A 21076-nucleotide genomic window follows, 5' to 3' on the forward strand; every position below is an offset into this window, starting at 1 on the left:
ATACTCTTCCAAAAGCTCTTCCAGCACAGTAAAACTCAGTTGGCTGCATTCCGCTTTACATGGGTTTTTGCTTTACTTTTTCAGTAGACAGCAGAAGGTTCGAGTTGAAAGAATGCGATTGTAGTTCCCAGAGAAGTGTCTCATATGAAATGAATGAGCCACCTTCTCCTTAGCTCGGTGGCCATAAAGGCAGCGCTTCTCTTCAAAAGACTCGATTTCAAATACCGTCTGTGATGCGAGGAACCTTTTTCAGGGATTTTCGATTAAAGGGAGATTAGCCAGTCTCATACGGATGTTTTTCTCTCTCTCTCTCCCCTCTGGGAAACCCGGTTGATTTCTTCCCCAAAAGAAGCCCCATCTACTGACATAAAATACTTATCCTTATAGGAATAACAAGCCGGGCGCATTAAATTACCGGAAACCTCCTAATTAGGAAGCTCAATCCAAAACATAATGAAGGCTGATCAGATGTGCTTTCAGAAAAGTATCTGTTTCAATTTTTTTTCTTTTTTTTTTATGATGTTAAGGTGATTAATCCGCTCGGTTAGCCTAGTGGATGTGCGCTTCACCATCATATGCCTGCGGAAGGAGTGTCCTAGGTTCGATTCCCGTCGACGACGTGAGGAGCTGAAGGATCTTCCTCAGCCATAGCCAAGTTAGCCGGTCTTGGGTGTGGACAGCAGGGTTTTTCCCCAATTTATCCTGGGGTTGTTCATCCCGCAAGCAGGCAAGATAGGAATATTGCCCTTAGGAGATGCAGCAGAGGAATGGCGAACGGGCTGCATTAATACGCCCGTAACCCCTCATTAAGATGGGACTCAACCCGTCCCGGACGGATAAGGTGATTTAAAAAACTTTAAATCAAATGATCTCGGTGACAACAGCGAAGTTCAGCTTGAACAGCTTTCGCCAGTTTGTGTCTTTTAATCTATTTCCACGCTGCTAAGCCACCCTGCTCATAATGACGTCATCACTCACCCATTCATGCTGTTATTCTTGAATATTATTTAATTCGCTCGGCCAGCTTAGGTTCAGCTAAAAGGCGATATTCTGCTGGTGTGGGTGTTGAGACCGGTTAACTCCTCCTAATACACCCCGCCGGTCGAATTTCTGCCTTCCACCGTAGACAGTCGGAAAAGAAAGAACTCCATTTATAAGATAAGAGATTCTCAGTTCTTTAATAATAGTTTTAATAGGTTTTAAGTCCGAACTTTTCCATTTGGAGAGTTGCATCAAGAGATTCCAGCTTTACGAGAAAAACTTATATTTGGACACGAACCTACTCGTTTTTAATTACTGACCATTTATGGATTAAATGTAGGAATTCATGATGAGAAAAATTACACAAAGGGAAACCATGAATTGAATGGTGGAACAATACCATGTTATTTATCAAAACGATGCTTTGCGTGCAATTTCCTTTCCATCCTTTTATTGCTTCATGCAATTAATTCATGAAATGGACGTAGAAAATCTCTCTCAGAGATGCGAGCGGATGTTATTTTGAGAAATAAAAAAAAAACATCTTTTCATTCCACCAATGAAACTTCCAGAATAAAAATCGTGTCAATCATAGCTTGATAAAACGGGTTTCACCGACAGCCTTTTTAGTCATAAACTTTGTGTGGAAAAATAAACTCCACTCAATAAACTTGCTCGACGAAACAGTGTGGAGAAATAAACACGAAACTTTGACAACACGAACGAATCGAAAGAGATGAAGAAGTGCGAAGAGATCGACTCGAGGTCATCATTTGGAGGATCTACTGAAAGCAAATGAGTGCAGAGTGAAGAAGAGAAATTTAAAGAAAAAAAGTCGGCTCGTATTAAAGGCGTTCGAGTATTACCATTTAGTGAAACTGCAGTTTACATAAATAATTCTTGGTTTATAAATACTTGAGCAGCAAATAAATACCTAACGCCTGCCAAGTATCTAAGGCTTTCGTAACTATAATTGAATAGATTAAGGTGGTTGGTCTCGTGCCTAAATATGAATTTTTGTTTTTAAATTGCATGTGTTCTCCTGGTTGAGGGATGGAAAACTCTTCCACCTTCGTATGACACCGACGAAGTCAGTTTTCTTTGAAAAGCCCTTATAAATATTGGTAGTGTTAGAAGAGATTTGAACCCACTGTTTTCCATCCAAACCAATTAACCTACGGATGCTTTCATATACTGCAGATTTCTTTCCATGTCGGCCTAGTTTTATTTGCTTATTTAAAGAACATCACCTTAATTTTATATTGAAAGTGGTGACGTTAGACCACATTCATAGTTGGCGGAAAATTTACGCCATTCAAAGAACTAAAAGGTTTGCTCTTCTTTCGTCTTCTAGAAAGATTTCGCAGGATACTCGATCCTGCGTACAGTTGCCATAATTAAGCAATTATGGCAACTGTACGACGTCTGTCAAACTGTTCACTCACTTGCTTCTTATGTCAGGTCCTGACATTTAAATGAAGTTTCAATACCGTAATTAGTTTCCCATTCGTCGATACCCAAATCTGCAGCTCATAACATCACTTGTTCTGCTACTATGCTTCTATTCACGTAATACTGAATGGCAGTTAATGAAGAAAAATACCTCCCCCCCCACACACATCCAATCCCAGGAAAAAGCTTCAGCTTGACATTGAAATGATTAAAGCGAGGATAATTAATACCCACCTGTTTTATTTATCAAAAAAAATTGAACTTTGAACCCTTAAAATATTTGGATACCAGTATCAAGGCAACTTATTCTAAAACTTTGTAAGCTTTCCATTACTATCGAAAATTCAGAGCGAAGCAAATTTTATTTATCTACTTTGTATATGAAATCATAACGGATATTTATTAACCTCCCTTTAAATTGAATGCTAAATTGCATTTCGGAAGCCAATTAACACCGATCAAAGTTTTTGCATATTACACCAATCCGTCTACCAATTCAAATGCAGCCTTGTTAATATAGAGAGAGCTTTTTGAGGAAGCAGAGTTTAGTGAACAACAAATGCGCATTGCTAAAAGCAAATAAGACCTATCTAATCTCTATTAGCTCATAAAAGAAAATGATGGACTTGAATACTTGTATTAGTATTTGGTTAACATCATCGGGTTCACATTATGGAGTCTATCGTAAATAAAAAGTGAACTAAAATCAATAGAAAACAAAGAATGCATCACACCATTTAGTCTCAAGGAATGAGACTGTTGTGTATCCAATAAGAGAAAGACAGTGCACTTTAGTAAAGTTTACTAAAATTCTTTGATAAACGAAGTGTAAACAGGATAATATGAAGTGGAAAAAAAAAACATGAGATCAGTTTAAACTTAATGGAGTTCTCGATTTAATTAACAGCAGTATGTAATCTACATTACTGTTCGTGTACAAAGAGAAATGTCGCACTAAGTGCCAAAACCTAATTTATATTCACGTTTAGCGGTGTCGTAAACACGCCAACCTTGTAATTACCCAACTTCCATTTAATTGGATGCGAGGGGAGTGGGGGAAAACAATTCTGATTTAAACTGCCACTTCTCTGCGGATGGGAGTTAAATGTTCAAACAAGTTTGTTGCATTGTTTGTCGTGCTCATAATTAGATCTCGCGATTGTTTTTAGCACTCCTTCTTTAAAATAGTGTCGAAAGCACTTCGGCAAGTAAGAGCGCGTGAAATTGTTTAACGAGAAAACAGTTCTCTCATTGGGAATAAGTACGAAACCTCTTCTGATGGATGCCTCCGATTAAATTGAGGACATTTAATTGCCGCGAAGTTCGTTGTTTATTCCGTAACTAAGGAGCGGTTCAGTGGGCATTTATTAAACTTTGTAAGCAACTCTAAGCGAGATTGTACAAACACATTTGGATTAATCTTCTTCAAAAAATCAGCCATGATAACGGCGATCACTACTTTTGAGTCCATCGCATGAGAGAGAGAGAGAGAGAGAGAGAGAGAGAGAGAGAGAGAGAGAGAGAGATGGATTAAAATACAAGAAGTGAGTTTGACAGCATTTCTACTCAGATAGCGTGTTTTTCTTCAGAAAAGTGCGACATACGGTACAAAGGTCCGTCAGGCAAATTCTAGATAACGGTACATCTACCTGGAGAGGCGCACCCTACCTAAGTTCGCTTGATCACAAACTGTATCAAGGTAGAGAGGAGCGAAAGAGCACGTGCGTTTAGGTTTTGCAATCGTGAAGCAGAAATTCGAGCAAGGCCTTCTCTTCGACAGGAGAGGGGAAGAAGGTGTCACGTGACTCTCGACTACCAGCTTGGATTCTGGTAAGTTGTAGTTTCTTTGAGTTTAGCACAAAAATAATAGAATCAAATGTTTGGATTCTGTAGATCGGATACGATTTTGCCACTTGGTCTATTCCGATGTATTGCATTTAAAACAGGGGTAAAGTATAGTCACGTGTGATCTCCGGATCAGAGAGAGAGAGAGAGCACCGCCCCGTACGTCAATACACCCAGCACATTTGTCATTCGACCTTTTGTACGCCGTGCTATCCACTTACTACCACACCCTCTCCCACCTTATACGTGGACTTCTTTCATTTCGCCACAGGTGTGTCCTTTTTTCGCATGCACAGTTTGGCGAAAGTGGAATATATTTAGTTCAGCTGCGCATTCAGAACTTCGGGTTGTTATTAATTTATCTCCACACACCTCTGTGGACACGGATGTACGTACGTTCAGGTTATAGGAACGCAGCACGAAGTCACTGGTGGGGCCCCTCAGTCTTAAATACGAGTGAACGGTCATGCAGCACCACATTATGTGAATAATGGGAACATTCAGTTAAAGAATTTGGAATTAATGCAAAATTCCTCTTACTTAAGTAAATTTGAAACTGTAAAAAATACAGTTTCAAATTTTTTCATTAAACTTAATAAAAGAATCTTTTAAGTTTTGTTTTTTTTTGTATATTTATCTATAAAATATGGATGGATCCACATTATTCTCCATTTTAATATCTTAAAAAGTAATTTTATTTCAGTCATTGCTGTAATATATAGCATAATGAAATTATTGCTCAGAGGCTGGTTATGTTTTAATATTTTCGCAATTCCATGGCCACAAAAGGGAAAGAAAGGTATTCGCGTTCTAACTTGCCAAGTTCCCTTTTCCGATTATCCCCGAAGAAAGACAATCGTTTCTATGACATACGTGTCAAGATCACTTTTGGCCCACGTCCGCATGTCACACTCGCCAATCATGCACTAACTTCGTCCTTCGGTACCAGGACAGTGTAAGACGAGCTCCAGGCAGACTACAAAGATGCCGTTTGCTTTCAAGCACGAGCTGGAAGAGGGCCAGATTAAGCAAATGGCAGCCGACTGAAGTTTTCGAGTTCTAAACCCGGAAACGCATCAAACGGGCGCGTGCCACAGCCGTGTAAAGCAGACGGAGTTCCAATGGAAGCAAATAAATCATCGCCATTGTGTGTTTGAGCGTCGGTAATTCAGACGGGTTGCAAATGTTGTTTTCTTGGTGGAAGTACTTAACAGCCACCAACGAAGAAGTTAACCCTGCCAAAGTTCACTGAAGTGACGAAGAGATATTCCTGCTTTTGGTCTTCGCTCATGCGGTTAACTAGAGCTGTTTAGAGATTACTATCAGTTACCCACGGAAGTATTCCTTCCTAAAACGTCTTCTAAGTGCAGTTATTAGCGTGGCTATCAATAATCCCACCAGGTGGGTGTCGCTGATTTCATTTTCCTTCCACCCAAAGCTGTATTCGCATCAGAGGAAGCGTTTGAAAGCAGCTGAAGCACTCGCATTGCATATAATCTGCTTGAATTTAAATAAATGTAATACAATGATGTTGTCTGACTATTTAAGTGGTTAATGTACAATTTCCTAAGATCGCATTAGAAACACGCACGCATTCCCATATTCATTCCAGGTCGCATGTTTTTCCCTCCTTTTTTTTTGTTGCCTCGAACAAGTCCATTGTTACGAAGCCTAAGAATATCATCTGCCAAGGTCACCTGCGTGTATGCTCATAATATATCGATGCACACGATCTCCAGGGCAACTGCACAGTACAAAGTTTATTGTTACGTCCATAACGTAGTTCACAGTCCTGTCTTTATTGGTTCGGTAAGAGGAGCCTTGTTACGTTATCACAGTGCTACAGCGAGCTATTTTTTAATCTTTTTATTTTATTACATCTCGCTATGAATTCTGTTTTCTCTTTTCGATTATAATTTTAGTAAAGCAACTGCAGATGAAAATGAGCACAAGTAGAATAACTCTACCGGCGCCCAATAATTTTTTCTTTCTATTTTATCTCTTAGTCGATAGTTAAAATTAGTTAACCGTTTGTTTTTTCCCTCAAAATGATAGAAACAGCCTTGAGTGTACAAGTCTAAGAGGATGATTAGAGCTTGGAACCTCTTGAAGTCTTTTTTATAAATGAATATAAAACCGCCACCATTTTGTAGACCAGATGTCTGTTTATGGCACTTCTTCAGACTTCGCTTGACGCGCCAGATGGTGCTCAAGCGGGTTCAAGAACACTGGGGGATGATGATTTTAATAGGCTGAAAATGACTCCGCTGGCACAAAGTTGAAAATATAACCAGGAATAGTCGAAGAGGAGAAAAAACTAACACACGAAGCAGTTCTTTCAAAAATAATTAAGCAAACATATTTATACCCGCATATTGAACTACAGAACCGACTTCGTTTCAGATTGGAATATTTTCATTCAGAATACTTAGCAGAAATGACACGAAAATGTAATTTCCGCTAAAACATCCAAAATCGCATGCTGGATAATCGGAAAAAAAGAAATAAATCATCCAGTCATGTGATTCTACTTTTCAGCAACACGTTTTTTTTTTAAGTTATTATTAAATTTTTTTTTTTTAATTCGGGAATTCCAGGAAGAACTACGCAATACTATGTGCCATCCCATAATCGGTCTGCTATGGCGAATTCCTTTCCATTCTTTCCCGGATCCAGTTGAGGTCCCAAAATGAAATTATATTATAATGGGACCATCATTAGACCGAATTGGCAAGTTTACTTTCCAAAAAAGTTCATGTTTATCAGCTTGGCGAGCTCTTTCACATGCTAAGCTGATAAAATGTCCGTCGACACACGCACAATTCAACAGACCCCATACGTTCGTCTCTCTGCTGATGAATATTCTTCCAGGCTTAGTTCGATATTAAAGGAGATTGGAGAATCATGAAAGCAATCGAGAGCAGGTAGCATTTACACAGAATGCCGCAGAAGACTATAATATCACAGAGTCATTGTTATTAGCAAAATACTCTCTCTCTCTCTCTCTCTAGTATGTAACGAACCGATTATTAAACAGCATGCCTTGATTAATTCAAGTTGATTTCATTGCTCGTTTATGAAGTTTATGAAGTTTTTCAAAAGTTTATCATTGAGTCCACCCCAAGAAGCAGTGGCGGTTTTCTTGTATAACTAATGCCGAAATTAACGAGCCAAGATATCTTGCTATTTCTCACATCGGTCTTGGAATATTTCCATTAACAAACTCGGAGAGACACGAGCAACAGCCCTTCCACTCGCGACACTCGATTTTATTTAAACATCTGAGGATTTTATCACCAGCCCACCCTGCTCTTGGGATTTCATACCCTTCAGGTATTCTGATTATGAAGAAAAATTCCACTTCTCATTCCTTCGGGAGGTGTCGGTGAACTGTAAGACGTGTTTCTTATTTTTAGAAGCTGTCAAAAAGCTTTGCGCTAATCTTCAGTCATCCTTGAGGGACTGTCCCTGTTGGGAGGACCTCCAACGTGTCATACATAAATAGAATAGGGGAGAGACTTAATTTTCCTCTTACAGAACATCTCAGTTAATTAGTATGGCGGGGTGGTTTAAAGTTCCGCGATACGAGAGGTTGTGCTCGAGTGTGTAAGTGCACGCGCGTTCATTTGATACAAGCGTCAACATTTTTAAAAAAAAAATTTCTTTTTTAATTCGGGAACTTCCCGTGATCTAAGTGACCTCTATGCGCAGATCAGACGGAGAAGGCGAAGTTAAAAACACAGAAAACGCTTCAATGTGTAAACAGGCATTTGTAAAAATGACAAGAACGAAGTTTTTTTTTATTTTTATTTTTTCTGCGGAGTCCTCCCTTTTGTGTGCTTTCATTTGCAATAATAGAATGTTCACTTTTAGTAAGCAACGAGGCATATTATGTATCTGTTTCTGCGATAATTTTTAAGCGTCCTTAAATTTAGTCAACATCTTAAGGCCTTACTTAAGATTGACAAAAATATTCTTTACTAAAGTATTTATTTTTGTAAGAACCTCCGTATTTCAGTCAGCATAGAACGAAATCCTTTGGTTGCAAACATCTGGGTTCTAATCCCGGTCTCATGTGCAGGATTTTCGTCCCGCAATCAGGAAAACATTGACAGACAAAAATTCATTCTAAAACCAACACAGTAATATTCTGGTTTCATAAGATGGGTGTTGAATGTCTGTGCGGGGCACCCCGGCAGCTATATCATCATACGATAAATACCTACGTTCACTTGAGACAGAATGTACACAACCTGCGCTGCACCCGCACTCCCCCCCCCCCCAAAAAATCCAAATATCTGACTTTGGAATGCAGAAATTTTTCCTCTTCATCGAAAACAGCAATGAAGCCTTTTAGTCCTATGCAAAGGTTACATCAGATTGGACAATTGGGTCTACCACTCGTGTGCTGTTATATGAAACGAGCAGCTCAGAACAGTTGCAGTTCTGTGGTGGTTCTACCTCCGATTGTTGCCATGCTGAGAATATTCCACGATGCAGAGCGCCCATTCTCTTATTAGTAAATAATTGCATACAAAGAACTCCCATTCATCTGGGTAAGATTATCTGTACTCGCGCTGAATAATGTTAGTATTTTTTTTTTATTTATTTTGTGTGTGTGTGTGTGTGCGTGCGTGCGTGCTCTCTCCTATTCTTGGCTGACTAAACCGGGAAACGCAAATTTTATTTCTCTGACTTAATCTGACTTTTCCGTAAAGAAATTCCTTCTGCAAACTTTCTTTTTAACTAAACAGGAAATCGCTCTTCGTTTACCCCATGAAAAATCTACTTTGCTGACTCATTTGTAACTTAGATCAAAGTTAGGAATATAATTTTTTGAAAAGTCAAGCAGAGCCTTAAGATTCTCTTGAAATGCCATTCATCAACTGCATTCCTTATTCTCGTAGTACAGCGAATGAGTGAAGTTCTGTAAAAGATTTACAACATTTTAAGGTCTTTTTGCATAACTTTAACACGCGTTAAATAACATTTTTAAAGCGCAAGATTTTCATATAATAAAAAAAATCAGCTAACCTCTTTTATTCCCTTATAGGGAGTAGGCGAGGCCATTTAACCCTATCTAGCTTTTGGAGACTGAGTGGGCAGTTCAATCTCCACCGGTAGCCAATCAGAGATAGCTGGCCCGTGTCTATCACTAATTATAACAGCCACTGATGAAGAGGTTGGCAAACAAGTGCTGCCATCTCTTGGTACCTAAAATAATCTTAATAAACTTTTTGCAGAATAAATTTTTTTTGATAATCCGAGAACCTTTCTCTAGAGACCAAACATTAAACTTTTTATAGATACTACAGCCTTCAAGTAAGCAAGGTGGTCTGTCCCACCGTGGGATGAAATTCATCTTCCATCTAAAAATTGAAATTCGAAACTACCCAGTGAAGAGCCAAATATCAACCAGGCTGTCTTTTAATCTCTTTTTTTTAATAACTGAAATTCTCTGGAAATTTTTAAATTGCTTTTAGAAAGAGACATCTTATCCACCATATAGATCCATAAGAACCGCAAGTGTATCATCTTAAGCGAATCATATTCATTTCGAAAGGGCCGCCAGACAGGCGTGTGAAGAGAAAGACTGCACTAAAAAGATTCTAAACAAGTCTTCCATCAAACTCCTGTAAAACCGGTTTAATTAAACTAGGGTTATATACAAACGCATATCGAAATTCTCAAGGGAGAAAACTTACGCGATTATTGCACAGTCCATCTCAAAATATCCCTTCGAAAGTTTCTTGCATTATGGAGAAGCGCATTTGTTGACTTGCCTAAATTTGAGGAACTCGGAGATTTTTTCACCCCGAAATTTGGCTTTTTTGTAACACTATTTTAGAACCACAATACGAGTTTCGATCATGATGTGGAGGGAGTTGTCCACCGTATTCTTCCATGATGCGTCTGAAATCGTCGATAGCCATGAGCTCGTCAGGTTTTAGTGAGGATTAAGACCGTCTACAAATTTCCAGTAGTTCGGGCTAAAAGAGTTTCTGCCTTCTCCCTTTGGGAAGAAAAAACAGAAGATTTATTTATTTTTTTATGATCACCAAGAAGTTTGGACTTTACCCAACCGATCTCTTTTTATGGAACATCTTCAAGAATTCTGCTGTTGAAATCATTCTTATGCACAGATGAAATGCAGGGGGGGGGGGTCAAATTTATGTCGGATCAGAAATGACGAACGAAATACATTAATTAATTATATGCATAAATATAAAAGCTCAGATCCCTCCCTACCCATGCATTTACTATACAAATAATTTTTGCAAATCTCGTGCCACTGGAGAGGATACAAATTCATGTTCGCAACCAGTCAAAGGAATGTTTACCGCTACTGTGAAACAAACGCGTGAACGTCTTCAAGACTGTCACTGGCTCAGTATGAACTGGAAACAATCTGAATATTCTTCAAGACCTCAAAAATTTTCAACCGCTAACAGAACTTTCTTAGTTAAGTAGATATTAAACACGCATTCATTATTCTTACTGTGATCTGAGGACCGACCCCTTCCCATAATACATGGCATCATATATGTCCGCAAGGAGATGTGCTTTGCATTAGGGAAAATACTAAGGAAAGCTTACTCCATCTTTACCGCGAGTTGCCCCTGTCCAGAAAGGTTGCTTACGCTTGGATCCCCGATACTTTTATAGTTTCTATTTCTATATTCGACACGAAACTCTTCTAGTTTCTCTATGCTTTGAAATAATGTTGGATTCAATATCCACTTAATTTGAATAATCGTGCGTCGCTGAAGTGAAGCCTTTTGGCCCTTTTTTTTTTCACCGATTTACATTATTTTTAGAAACAAGATTTCTGGTCATCAGCATAAATTTCTCGAAAATGGACGCAATCCTCTACCTTTTCCATTTATTCGATTATAATTTCATGAACACTGCGACGACATTAATATCTTTGGTTCTGATTACTGTGAGAGCAGAGCAGCGGTGGGTGTAATATTTCGCTTGAATTATTGTCAGAGACGTCGGGAAAGAATCAATTACATCGCTCTTGTTGAAACGTGAGATTTGACGGTTGGAATTTTGCACGCCATCTCTGTAATACGACTTATAATTAGCAGTGGCCTTTCAACTATACCATAGGTGGCCAACAGCAGGCCCGCGGCCCGTAACGTGATTTTGTGCGGCAGGATAAAAACTTTATTAAATTATACGTATTATCAATTTAGCTATTAGTTTCGACCGCAGATTTTCTGATTGATATACTAGTTATTTTCATTATTTCTGATGACGGAAACAATATATATTCTCAACACGGAATCAAAATTGCTTTAAAAAGATGACTCAATTTATAAAATGTACTTGCTTCTCTCTGTAGTAGTGGGAGTGGGAGATTTCTACGCGCTCCAGAGTAACGCATCATTGAGAGTCACTTGCTCTGCTCTGGTTACAGCGATCAGCTTCAGAGACTCAGATTCACAGTTAACAGTGTTATTGCTGCAGTGTGGGGAAAATATCCTGCATCGAGTGATATCAGCTTGAGAACTGCATCTATGTTTGGAAGCACATCCATATGGGAATGAACTTTCTCAACTATGAGGGCGGTTTAATCGTCATTAAGTTGTGTTACAAGTAAAAAACCCAGAAATATGTAATTAAGTTTAATTTAACAACTTATTTAAATCAATCGAGTATTTTATATTGTTCTCCCAGTAGTAAAATGATTTAACAAATAGAGTAATTCAATACAACTAACTATTGCCTTGAAAAAATGCGGATTTATTTTTATTTAAGTTCTGTCTAAAAGTGTGCGGCCCGTGACGCTACCACTCATCACATATTGACCCTCGTACAGAAGGAAGTTGGCCACGTCTGAATTATACAAACAATCTATCACGTGCGTAAAATGGTTTGGAAATTCAAATACAAGTAATGGTATTCAGTACAAAGAATCAGCATGAAGTCCGTAAGAAATATTGAATAGACATTAACGGCCAAATATTACGTTGTTCGAGTGTCATTGTTTTTAATATGGACCAAAGGAAGGAAAGACAGATAAGACAAGAATCGATGCAAGAGTCGGGTGAATTGAGAATCTCCCTTGGCATGAAGTCCTTTACCATGTAATGCACATCCGGGCAAATAAAAACAAAATGGCAACATATGAAGCAACAACAATGTCTCTTTAGCCGGTCATTATGAATGCGCGCATGCGTGACGATAATATTGAATATATTGAAGAGCATTTGACATGCGCCGTTGCAAGTATAATTCGTGTTTTAGTTTTATGACCCTCGCAACCTTTATAAAAACTTTTCAAATGAAGGTAATTTTGCCGATTGAGAATAAGGAGGTGGTAGAGGGGTTTCCCCTCCATAAACTCAGATTCTTATTCCCCCAAAAGGAAAAACAGTCAACAGCTTGCGACTTCCTCTTAAATTCGCTATGATGCAAGCATTACGAAAATACCTGATTATGTCAACTGCATTCTCGACTGTTCCCTGTTTAGTCACGCTGACGTATGTATTATCGAATGTTCTTCTCTCTCCCCGACTGAGCTCCGAATGGAGAGTTTCGATTCAACCTGTTATCTGACAGCTAGAATTGTCGTCTCATTTAGCGACGGTGCGCCAGCTTGCCAAGTTCACTAACTAAAACTATATCGAGCGGTGCCGTAATGTTTCGTAAGGTAGCCTACAATTATCGGTGACCGAGCAATCTGAAGTAGGCTGTCATTGGCAACCCACTCTCTTTCCTAGCCAAGTGTGACTCACTGTGTTCTCCAAGTGCAGCCACCCTGCCAGGAAAGAGCTTTCTTGGGGGACATTAGTTACTTTTTCCAGCTGCACTACTTCATCTACGGCCTTGTAATATACGGATCTCATTATTCAGAGCGAAGAGGCTTCTTGAAAACCTTTAAAAGGGCTCCACGACGCAGACTTTTCCAATTCCTTTATCACTCTTCATCCTGATGAGCTTCTTCGCAACCTTCAGGGGTTACGACTGATTGGCGGTTCTTTGCGCGTTATCTTTATGTAGCGTATTGCTTTGCGAGTTTGTAAAAAGCTCCAATATGAATTAAACATGTCGCCTTTTGGGGATTAGCAGCGTTTATATCTGCTACACGTAGAAGCACCATCATTTATCAGTTTTCTTTTATTACCCACAAGTTTACTTGAGGTAAGAATTTGTGGGAGATAAAATTTTATTGATTCGTTTTGGCTGAAGTTGTGTGCGGGAGAGAGAGAAAGACAAATAAATAAAGAGAGAAAGAAAGCCCGGATATTGCTGAAAGCATTATTGAAAGAAAAAGTGTCATGTTGGTTAAAGAAGGAAAATGTTTTCTACTTGATAACATCACACTGAACTGACACGTGATCTGTTTTTTTCTCTTCGAGTTATTCCTCGTGATAAGATATTGACAATAAAGAGACAATCACTTTGCGGCGAGGTCGTACATTAAAACGTAACGTTAGTTATTACTCACGTGTGACGTCATTTAACGCCGTATGGTCACTCCCGCACATCATGAAGTTTTGGGAATGAAGCCATTTTTTTTAGAAGAAAAGAAGTCGCAGATGAGTTAGTAGAACAATCACAGACGCCCGCAGGCTCCTGGCCGGAAAGCGACTACGCTAACCACTCGGCCAACAAGGGCGGCAAAACGTAATGTAACCCCTTTCTGTGAAATGCTTGAAACCCCTTTCTGTGAAAAAGTGTAGTCCATCTTATTTTACTTGGCGAAAACGCAAGAAAATTGAACATTTTCTTGTTATCCAGACGTCCTTCAAAATGAAGGACGTCTTTGAATTACTCAAAACTTATTTGAAAACAGAAAAAAAATCGCTTTAATAGTAATTTGAAGATGATTTCCAGATTTTTATTTTAAAAAAAATAAAAAATAAACATTTGATCGTGCTAATTTTAGTAAATTCATCTAATTTACTCTCCCAACACTCCGCACGCCAGCATTTGGATATCGTAATACCACTTTGAGAGATACCAGCTAGTCACGTGATTTAACAAGATGCTTTCTTAAACCATGTAAAGCGCGGTGAAAAGTCTGACTGATTGGTAGATCAAAATGTTATCCGATTTCGTGGGAGTATCAATGATAAACATATGAAAAAACAAAATTTTGATTCAATAGTCGATTTTTTTTTTTTTTTTTTTGCATTGGACGTTATTCAATATTAGAAAATTTTCTGACTTTCGTATTAAATCTGTTTGGTTTGATTGGTATTATGACCAAAGCCAGTAACACTACGAAACCAAAGCATTGCCGGTCTTATAATGAGGTTTTTCAACCCATAAAACTGCCATCAACACACACACACTCGATTCACAGCATTGGTTGTTTTCCCTGTAACTCAAAAGCTAACAACTTTTTGGGCTGTTTGCTTGTTTTCCAGGATAAAAACCTTGGAGAGCAAACCCTACCTTTCCCGTATGAGAATCAGTGAACTCACTTTCAACTGAAAAAGCCCTTTCATTGACAGGTTTCGAACATACGTCTCAAAAACTCGGTTTCATGACCGAGTTTTTCAGACGTATTTTTCTGTTAGAAGTATAAAAATGCAGCTCGCATTCTTTACTGAACGAAAGGAATAAAAATTACTTATATCTACTGAGCTAAACTGGAGAAATTCAGCTTAAAAACGTCATCAAATCATTAACCGTTTTTCTCCATGAAGATGAGCGAAGCGAGGTCTTCTTTTGAGCATGCGCATTTATCTCCCATGCACTTGAGACTTTGTTGCTGATGGCGAAAGGCCTGAGGGATGGAGTCTGAAGACTCTGAAAAATATTATTATTTTTATGTATATGATTCAGGGGTCCTTCGCAAGGGTCTCCTGAAACTTATGAACATAGAAATGATATTACGTAACTGATGATTTCCAGATTGGGCAGGAAGCTGTTGATAGAAGTTTGGAAAGCTTAAAAAACAAAAGGAAGATTTCGTATTATTATCATATTAATTATATGGAGATAATTACAATTAATTAAAACATCATTACGATGTGAAGGCGAGAATTAGTGCAGAAGATTATTGCGAAAGACAGACTAGTAGATCCTGGAACATACGAGAATGCTTTGGGGTCTTTTAAACCGGGCTTACTGATGGCGGAGGAAAGGGTGTTTGGATGCTAAGTATTTACTGCATCTTATTACAGAAGGCGGAAATGTACATTCTTTTTATTCTGCGCATTAAACTGCCATTAAAGAAACAAAGTTGTCAATTAAATGAGTGAGATGTGATAGCTCTCGTATTATTGGTCTGAACAGTCAAAGAAAAACTGAAGAAAGAAATCCTCGATAATGGAGTGGCTTGTTTATTTATAATGCTGTATTAAACGGGATTAAAATATTACCTGCAAACTGCATTAAGGAAAAACAGGGGCTTGGTTCCATGTGACGTGTGAGGATGGATAGGGGCTGCTGACACGTACTATTAAAGTGTCAGAAGAACATGAGTAAGAGGAGGGCGTGAACAGACAACTGGGATGGAAGGGGCGAGCCGAGCTGCGCAGCTTTAGCTGACTCCCCACGGTGAGGTAAACAGAAAAGTATTAGTGGAAGCTACGAAAATGATTTAAAAAATGAACACAAAAGGTTAACATTTATTATAGTTTGAGACAAGCAGTAGCTGCTTATCTTTTCGTTGTTGAAGCAATGCACTCTTTGTTCTTGATAAGCATTGGAACAACGACTTCATTCTTCGGCTAATTAAAAAAAAATAAACAACGGAACTGTTCTAAATAAAAATATTTCGCTAAGAGGGTCTGCATACTGACAATGTATTTATAAGAGTCACATTTTCACTTTGTCCTGTTTTTTAAAAAAAAAATTAATTCGAACAGTTCTGTAGGTTGTTATGACAACCGAAACAACTAATGTTAAAAACGTTTAATTTTCTTGACCAAAAAGCCCTAGAAAGACTTTAATACGTTATATTTCTACCATCGTCATTCCAGACTTAGGGACAGTTTCCAATAAGATTGCTAGACTCCTCAGACCACATAAAATAAGAGTGGCCTTTAAACCCACAGAAACGATTAGACAACTCTTAAGATCTCCAAAAGATGGCCATCCTTAATCCAAATATGCTGGAGTTTATAACGTACCCTGCTCGTGCGGCTTGAATTACATCGGCCAAACTTCAAGGAGCCTTGAAATTAGGCAAAAAGAACACATAGGTGACGTCAATAATAACAGAGAAGAAAAATCGGGTTTAGCTTTTCATTTCTCAAGAACGAACCATACCATAAAGTGGGATAGAAGCACAATTCCTTACATGGAGGAGGACTTCCGCTCCCGAATTTTTAAGGAGGCCACAACAGTTGCCCGCTGTACACAGAACCTTAACAGGAACCAAGGACTAATCTTGCCCGTGATCCGGAAGCCCTTATCAGATCCTTCAAGTCGCCAGAACTGAATTATAGTGCCAACTATAGAACGTTCCTAAATAACAACATCCACACTCTATGAATGTATTGTAGGCGCTCTGTTCTTTATTTAATATAATTGGAATCGGTTGATTATAGTTTATAACGGTTTTTTACTTTTTAGTGCCCTACATCAGTTATGTACCCTGAAGATGCCAACAGCCTTAGTTGGTGAAACTAGTTGGTATAACTTAGTTGTTTATTATATGCACTTGATCAATATAATCCCATTAAAAGTCTTTCGAAATAACTAATGCTACGCGGTGTGTGTGTGTGTGTGTGTGTGTGTGTGTGTGTGTGTGTGTGTGTGTGTGTGTGTGTGTGTGTGTGTGTGTGTGTGTGTGTGTGTGTGTGTGTGTGTGTGTGTGTGTGTGTGTGTGTGCGCGTGTGCGTGTGCGTGTGTGTGTGTGTGTGTTGAATATATTTATTTTATTACCAACGAGGCAATACAACCACTAACCATTTGTCATTCTCAAATAAGTTGTTTTTCAACTTATTTGAGAATAACAACCCACCAACGTTAGGGAAAAGGAGATTCTGTTAATTGTTTAAACATATTTAAACAAGCACCGATTTCCTGAAGATTTGTAATAAGCAATGTCATAGTTTCTCTTAAATTTTTATCTGTATATATATATATATATATATATATATATATATATATATATATATATATATATATATATATATATATATATATATATATATATACACGAGCAAAGTATATGCAAATTGGTATAACTTATGCGTGTACATGCATCTATATACAAATATGTACATAATGTAAACAGTCTATATAAATCATCAAAGGATGGCTGATTATTATTTTGTCACAGCTGCTTCTATATTATGATAAGAATAGATGGTCGTCGGTGGAATTTGTTTTTGAACTGACAGTTCTTAGGAGGTTGTGAAACATCTTTTTTTTTGCCACCGTTGTCTTCTTAGGAGTGACCGGATAAACTGACGTCACCGCTAACTAAAACTATGCATGAAGAACAGGAAATCTGGACTAAGCGGAATTTGAAGAAGAAGAGAGGATGTATGCGCAGTCACACAACGAATATTAAAGTGTTGTCACGATGATTCAGCTGTTTTGAATGGTGGCGCATGCGCTAAGACACCCACGTCGATCTATAAGCGAATTCAACCGATAATATCCTTCCAGCTCTCAAACATCCGCAGGTTCAGGAACTTGTTTCGCACTCTGATCTCACTAACGCGTTCGTCATATCCGTCCTGTCGTGCTCTTCTTCTTTCGTTTTTACCTTCTTGCATTGGAATTTTAACAAGTGACATTTGCGAATTCTCCTTTTTTAGAGACAAATACGGAACTTTTTTCAAGACATCCCAGGTCTCAGTAAGCAGGGTGGTGTCGTCTCCCCCACGCGCACAGGAGAACGCACGTGGTTAGTGCACCCGACACACCCACGCTACTAATATCCTATAGCAGTGATTCTTAACCTTTTCAAAGTCACGGGACACGTTTGATTTGGGGAATACCAAAAGAGCATTCGGGTCATAAAACTAACAATAAAAATATGCATGGACCTGCCTTTCATAAAAATGGAACTTATTTTAATGCGATACTTGAGGTTGTCGGCTTTTGCAGATTTCAGCAATATCAGGTCTACTATGTGATGTACCTACCGTCATCTCTTTGTCTATATTAGTAAGTCTTTCACGCTTTTTAGTTTTTATATTGGTTAATATTGAGAAACCGAGTTCACACAAGTATGCCGTTGAAAACCATAACAAAGTTTTCAGTGTCCTTGTGGAGAGAGAGAGCTGGGTATTCGGCTTGGACAAAAAAAAAATCCTCAAGAGATATTTCAGAGAAGTTCATTTTTAAAGTTCGATCGGTTGAAAAGGTAACGAATTGTTGTTCTTCTTGTAACGAAAATTTCCAACTCGGTGTATTAACTGTGCCAAATGGATTTCGCATCCCATCATAATTGTGTGTATTTAAGGAAGCAAAGTAACTTGAAATCTTTTCTTCGAATATTGTTAAATGTTCTGTTATAACGTTTATAATTCCCTCGACATTTTTATTGTGGAGCGAAGGGAACATATCTACGGTATTTTTTGTGACATGCGGTTTTTCCAAAGAGATACTTTTTTCTGGACAGCTGACAATCTGTCAGTGGATGTCAAAATATTTTGATTTTCCCCTCGGATACTTGTATCAACGCTATTTAAGTAATTAAAAATATCGTCTTAATACGCCATTTCAGCACACCAAAGATCGTTTTGAAGACATTTTGCAAAAGCATCTGAACCTTCATTTTGACAAAAGGACAATAACTCATTCTTATATTCTAAAATTCGGAATACCACTTTACCTCTGGATAAATATCTTATTTCAGTGTGAAAAAGCAAAGATTCGTACTTGGCTTCCATAGATATGCAAAGTTTTTTTTTTAAAAGGTGTGCTTTTGAATGTATTGACTTGGTGTAATTTACCATGTTTACACTTGGCCTAGTGCAGGTGTTTTAATGTTGCCGGTGGTGTTTCGGAAACTTGGGATTCTCTGTGCAAAAAAAACCGTGCGTAGATATCAGTAGCGGCTTGTACATAAGCACTGCGACACTGCAGCAGGCCCTAGGAAAAAATGAAAAAATTAAATTTTGCTTGCGTTTATAAATAATAGCAATTCTGACAACATTATATAAATGCCAGAAATTACATTTATATGTTTAATTTAACATGTATAAACGCATGCTTATGTTTCGACAGTTATTGAATAGTTAATAATTGGAATTGTTCGATTAACGCTTTAGATGACGAAACAAATGCACTGCGATCTAACGCAGTGTCGGAATTATCACGTTCGGCCAACTGCAGCTAGACTTGCCGATAAATGCAAACGATAAATTCGTTTGCATTTATCGCTGCACGTAACAAGTGATCCCAACACTGCCCGTTTGGGCAGTGTCGCTTACAGATAAATGGTATGTTTGCGCGCGTTATTTCTATGAGATACGAAACTTTTATTATTGGTGTGTGTTCGTGGTGAGGGTGAAATATTTTGAATAAAGCAATTTTTTAATATGTACATTTATTTATTAATAAATTGGTTACTGATTAGGGAAAAAAATAATTTTTTTTTTTTTATTTTATTTTGTACAGTATATGTAGCACCCCTACTTAAAATTTTCACCTGCCGACACCGGCAGGTGTAATCTATCCTGCAAACACATAACCTATAAACGATATTCTATTGGTTTAGAAGTCAACGCGCAAAGCAGTCTTCAGTTGTTAGGATCAGAGTAGCCAATTACACTCAGAACTGTGTCATGTGACATCTTTCACCTGCGGAACACCAGTTAAGAACCCCACTGTCCTAAAGGCTTACCTTTCGAGAGTGAGATTACCATTTAAAAAAAGGGATTATTTCGCAATAAGGTATCGTTTTTTTTTAATTCATAAACCTGATCAGAATCGATAACTGCAAATTTGGGCGGTTCTATATGGGAAGGTTGTCTTATGTGGGTTGCATTGAAAATTCATTCGTTCGTCCTGTTTTCCTTGACATGTCAGAAACGACTTGACGTAATGACAATTTTCCGATAGATCAACATTCAAAGGATTTCTGCATTCCAACATATGCGACAGACTGTGAAATAATTGAACAGTATTAAAGTATTAGGCAAACAGAGTGATGTTTTCTCTCCTATTACTAAATAAATTAAATAAATAAAATAAGTAAAATAAGGTGACTCAAAAATGAATATAATAAACTCATTCCTGATAATTTTATTAACCTTTTCTGGCTATGCTTCGAGTGAGTGATAGTGCCACAAAAATAATACAGAGAATGACTTTGTACTTACGAGGACACACTAGAAGTTGGTTTGGATGCACGTGTATTTCCATCTCATTTTGAGTTTCGACATAATCAGCAGATGTGTGTGTCGTGTGAAGACTTGATAAGAGCCATACGGAGCTGCCGGAACAAATTCATATTGAAAACACGTCAAAGAACAGGAGGATGTTTCGCAGAGTCCGCAATGCACTTACTTTATTCCAGCAACTCGACATTTACTTTGTTTGGGCTCCTTGACTACCCTGCCGGAAAACATTAGACTGTTTGCATTCGATACTTAACTTTCAATGCACTTCCGGATGTGTTCTTTAGCGTAAGTATTTTGTACGCAGTGACGTTCTCTTTTGGTGTTTTCAATACGAATACTGACAGAGTGTTTTATTAGTTTTTGATAAAATAATAGAACGTAGGAATTTGCACATTTCACGCGGTTTTTGCTTCATAATTAGATCGATGATTTCATTTCCGTCCTCCACTCTACTTATTGGGAGCTTAGCTTGAAAAAAGTTGGATGTTTAAACCGAAGAGCTGGTTTTATAGGGGACTTATTCC

At 38.1% G+C, this 21076-nt stretch overlaps 1 protein-coding gene across 3 annotated transcripts in view; it reads left to right on the forward strand.

The window, feature by feature from the left end:
* Positions 1–21076, forward strand: part of LOC150100553 (uncharacterized) — an 83070-nt gene that overhangs the window by 22718 nt on the left and 39276 nt on the right. The window contains exon 1 of one of the 3 annotated variants that reach the window (XM_090401304.1): positions 4122–4263. The exons of 1 other annotated variant lie outside the window; for it this stretch is intronic. The gene's annotated coding sequence lies outside the window, so the exon portion shown is untranslated. Of the gene's footprint in view, positions 1–4121; positions 4264–18241; positions 18370–21076 lie in introns of those variants that run through there. One more of the 3 variants, XM_090401306.1, reaches the window with a different exon arrangement.

The sequence above is a fragment of the Typopeltis vanoorti genome, chromosome 12 (assembly GCF_054136105.1).
Source record: "Typopeltis vanoorti isolate ZY-2024b chromosome 12, IOZ_Tvanoo_1.0, whole genome shotgun sequence".
Taxonomy (NCBI): Eukaryota; Metazoa; Arthropoda; class Arachnida; order Uropygi; family Thelyphonidae; genus Typopeltis; species Typopeltis vanoorti.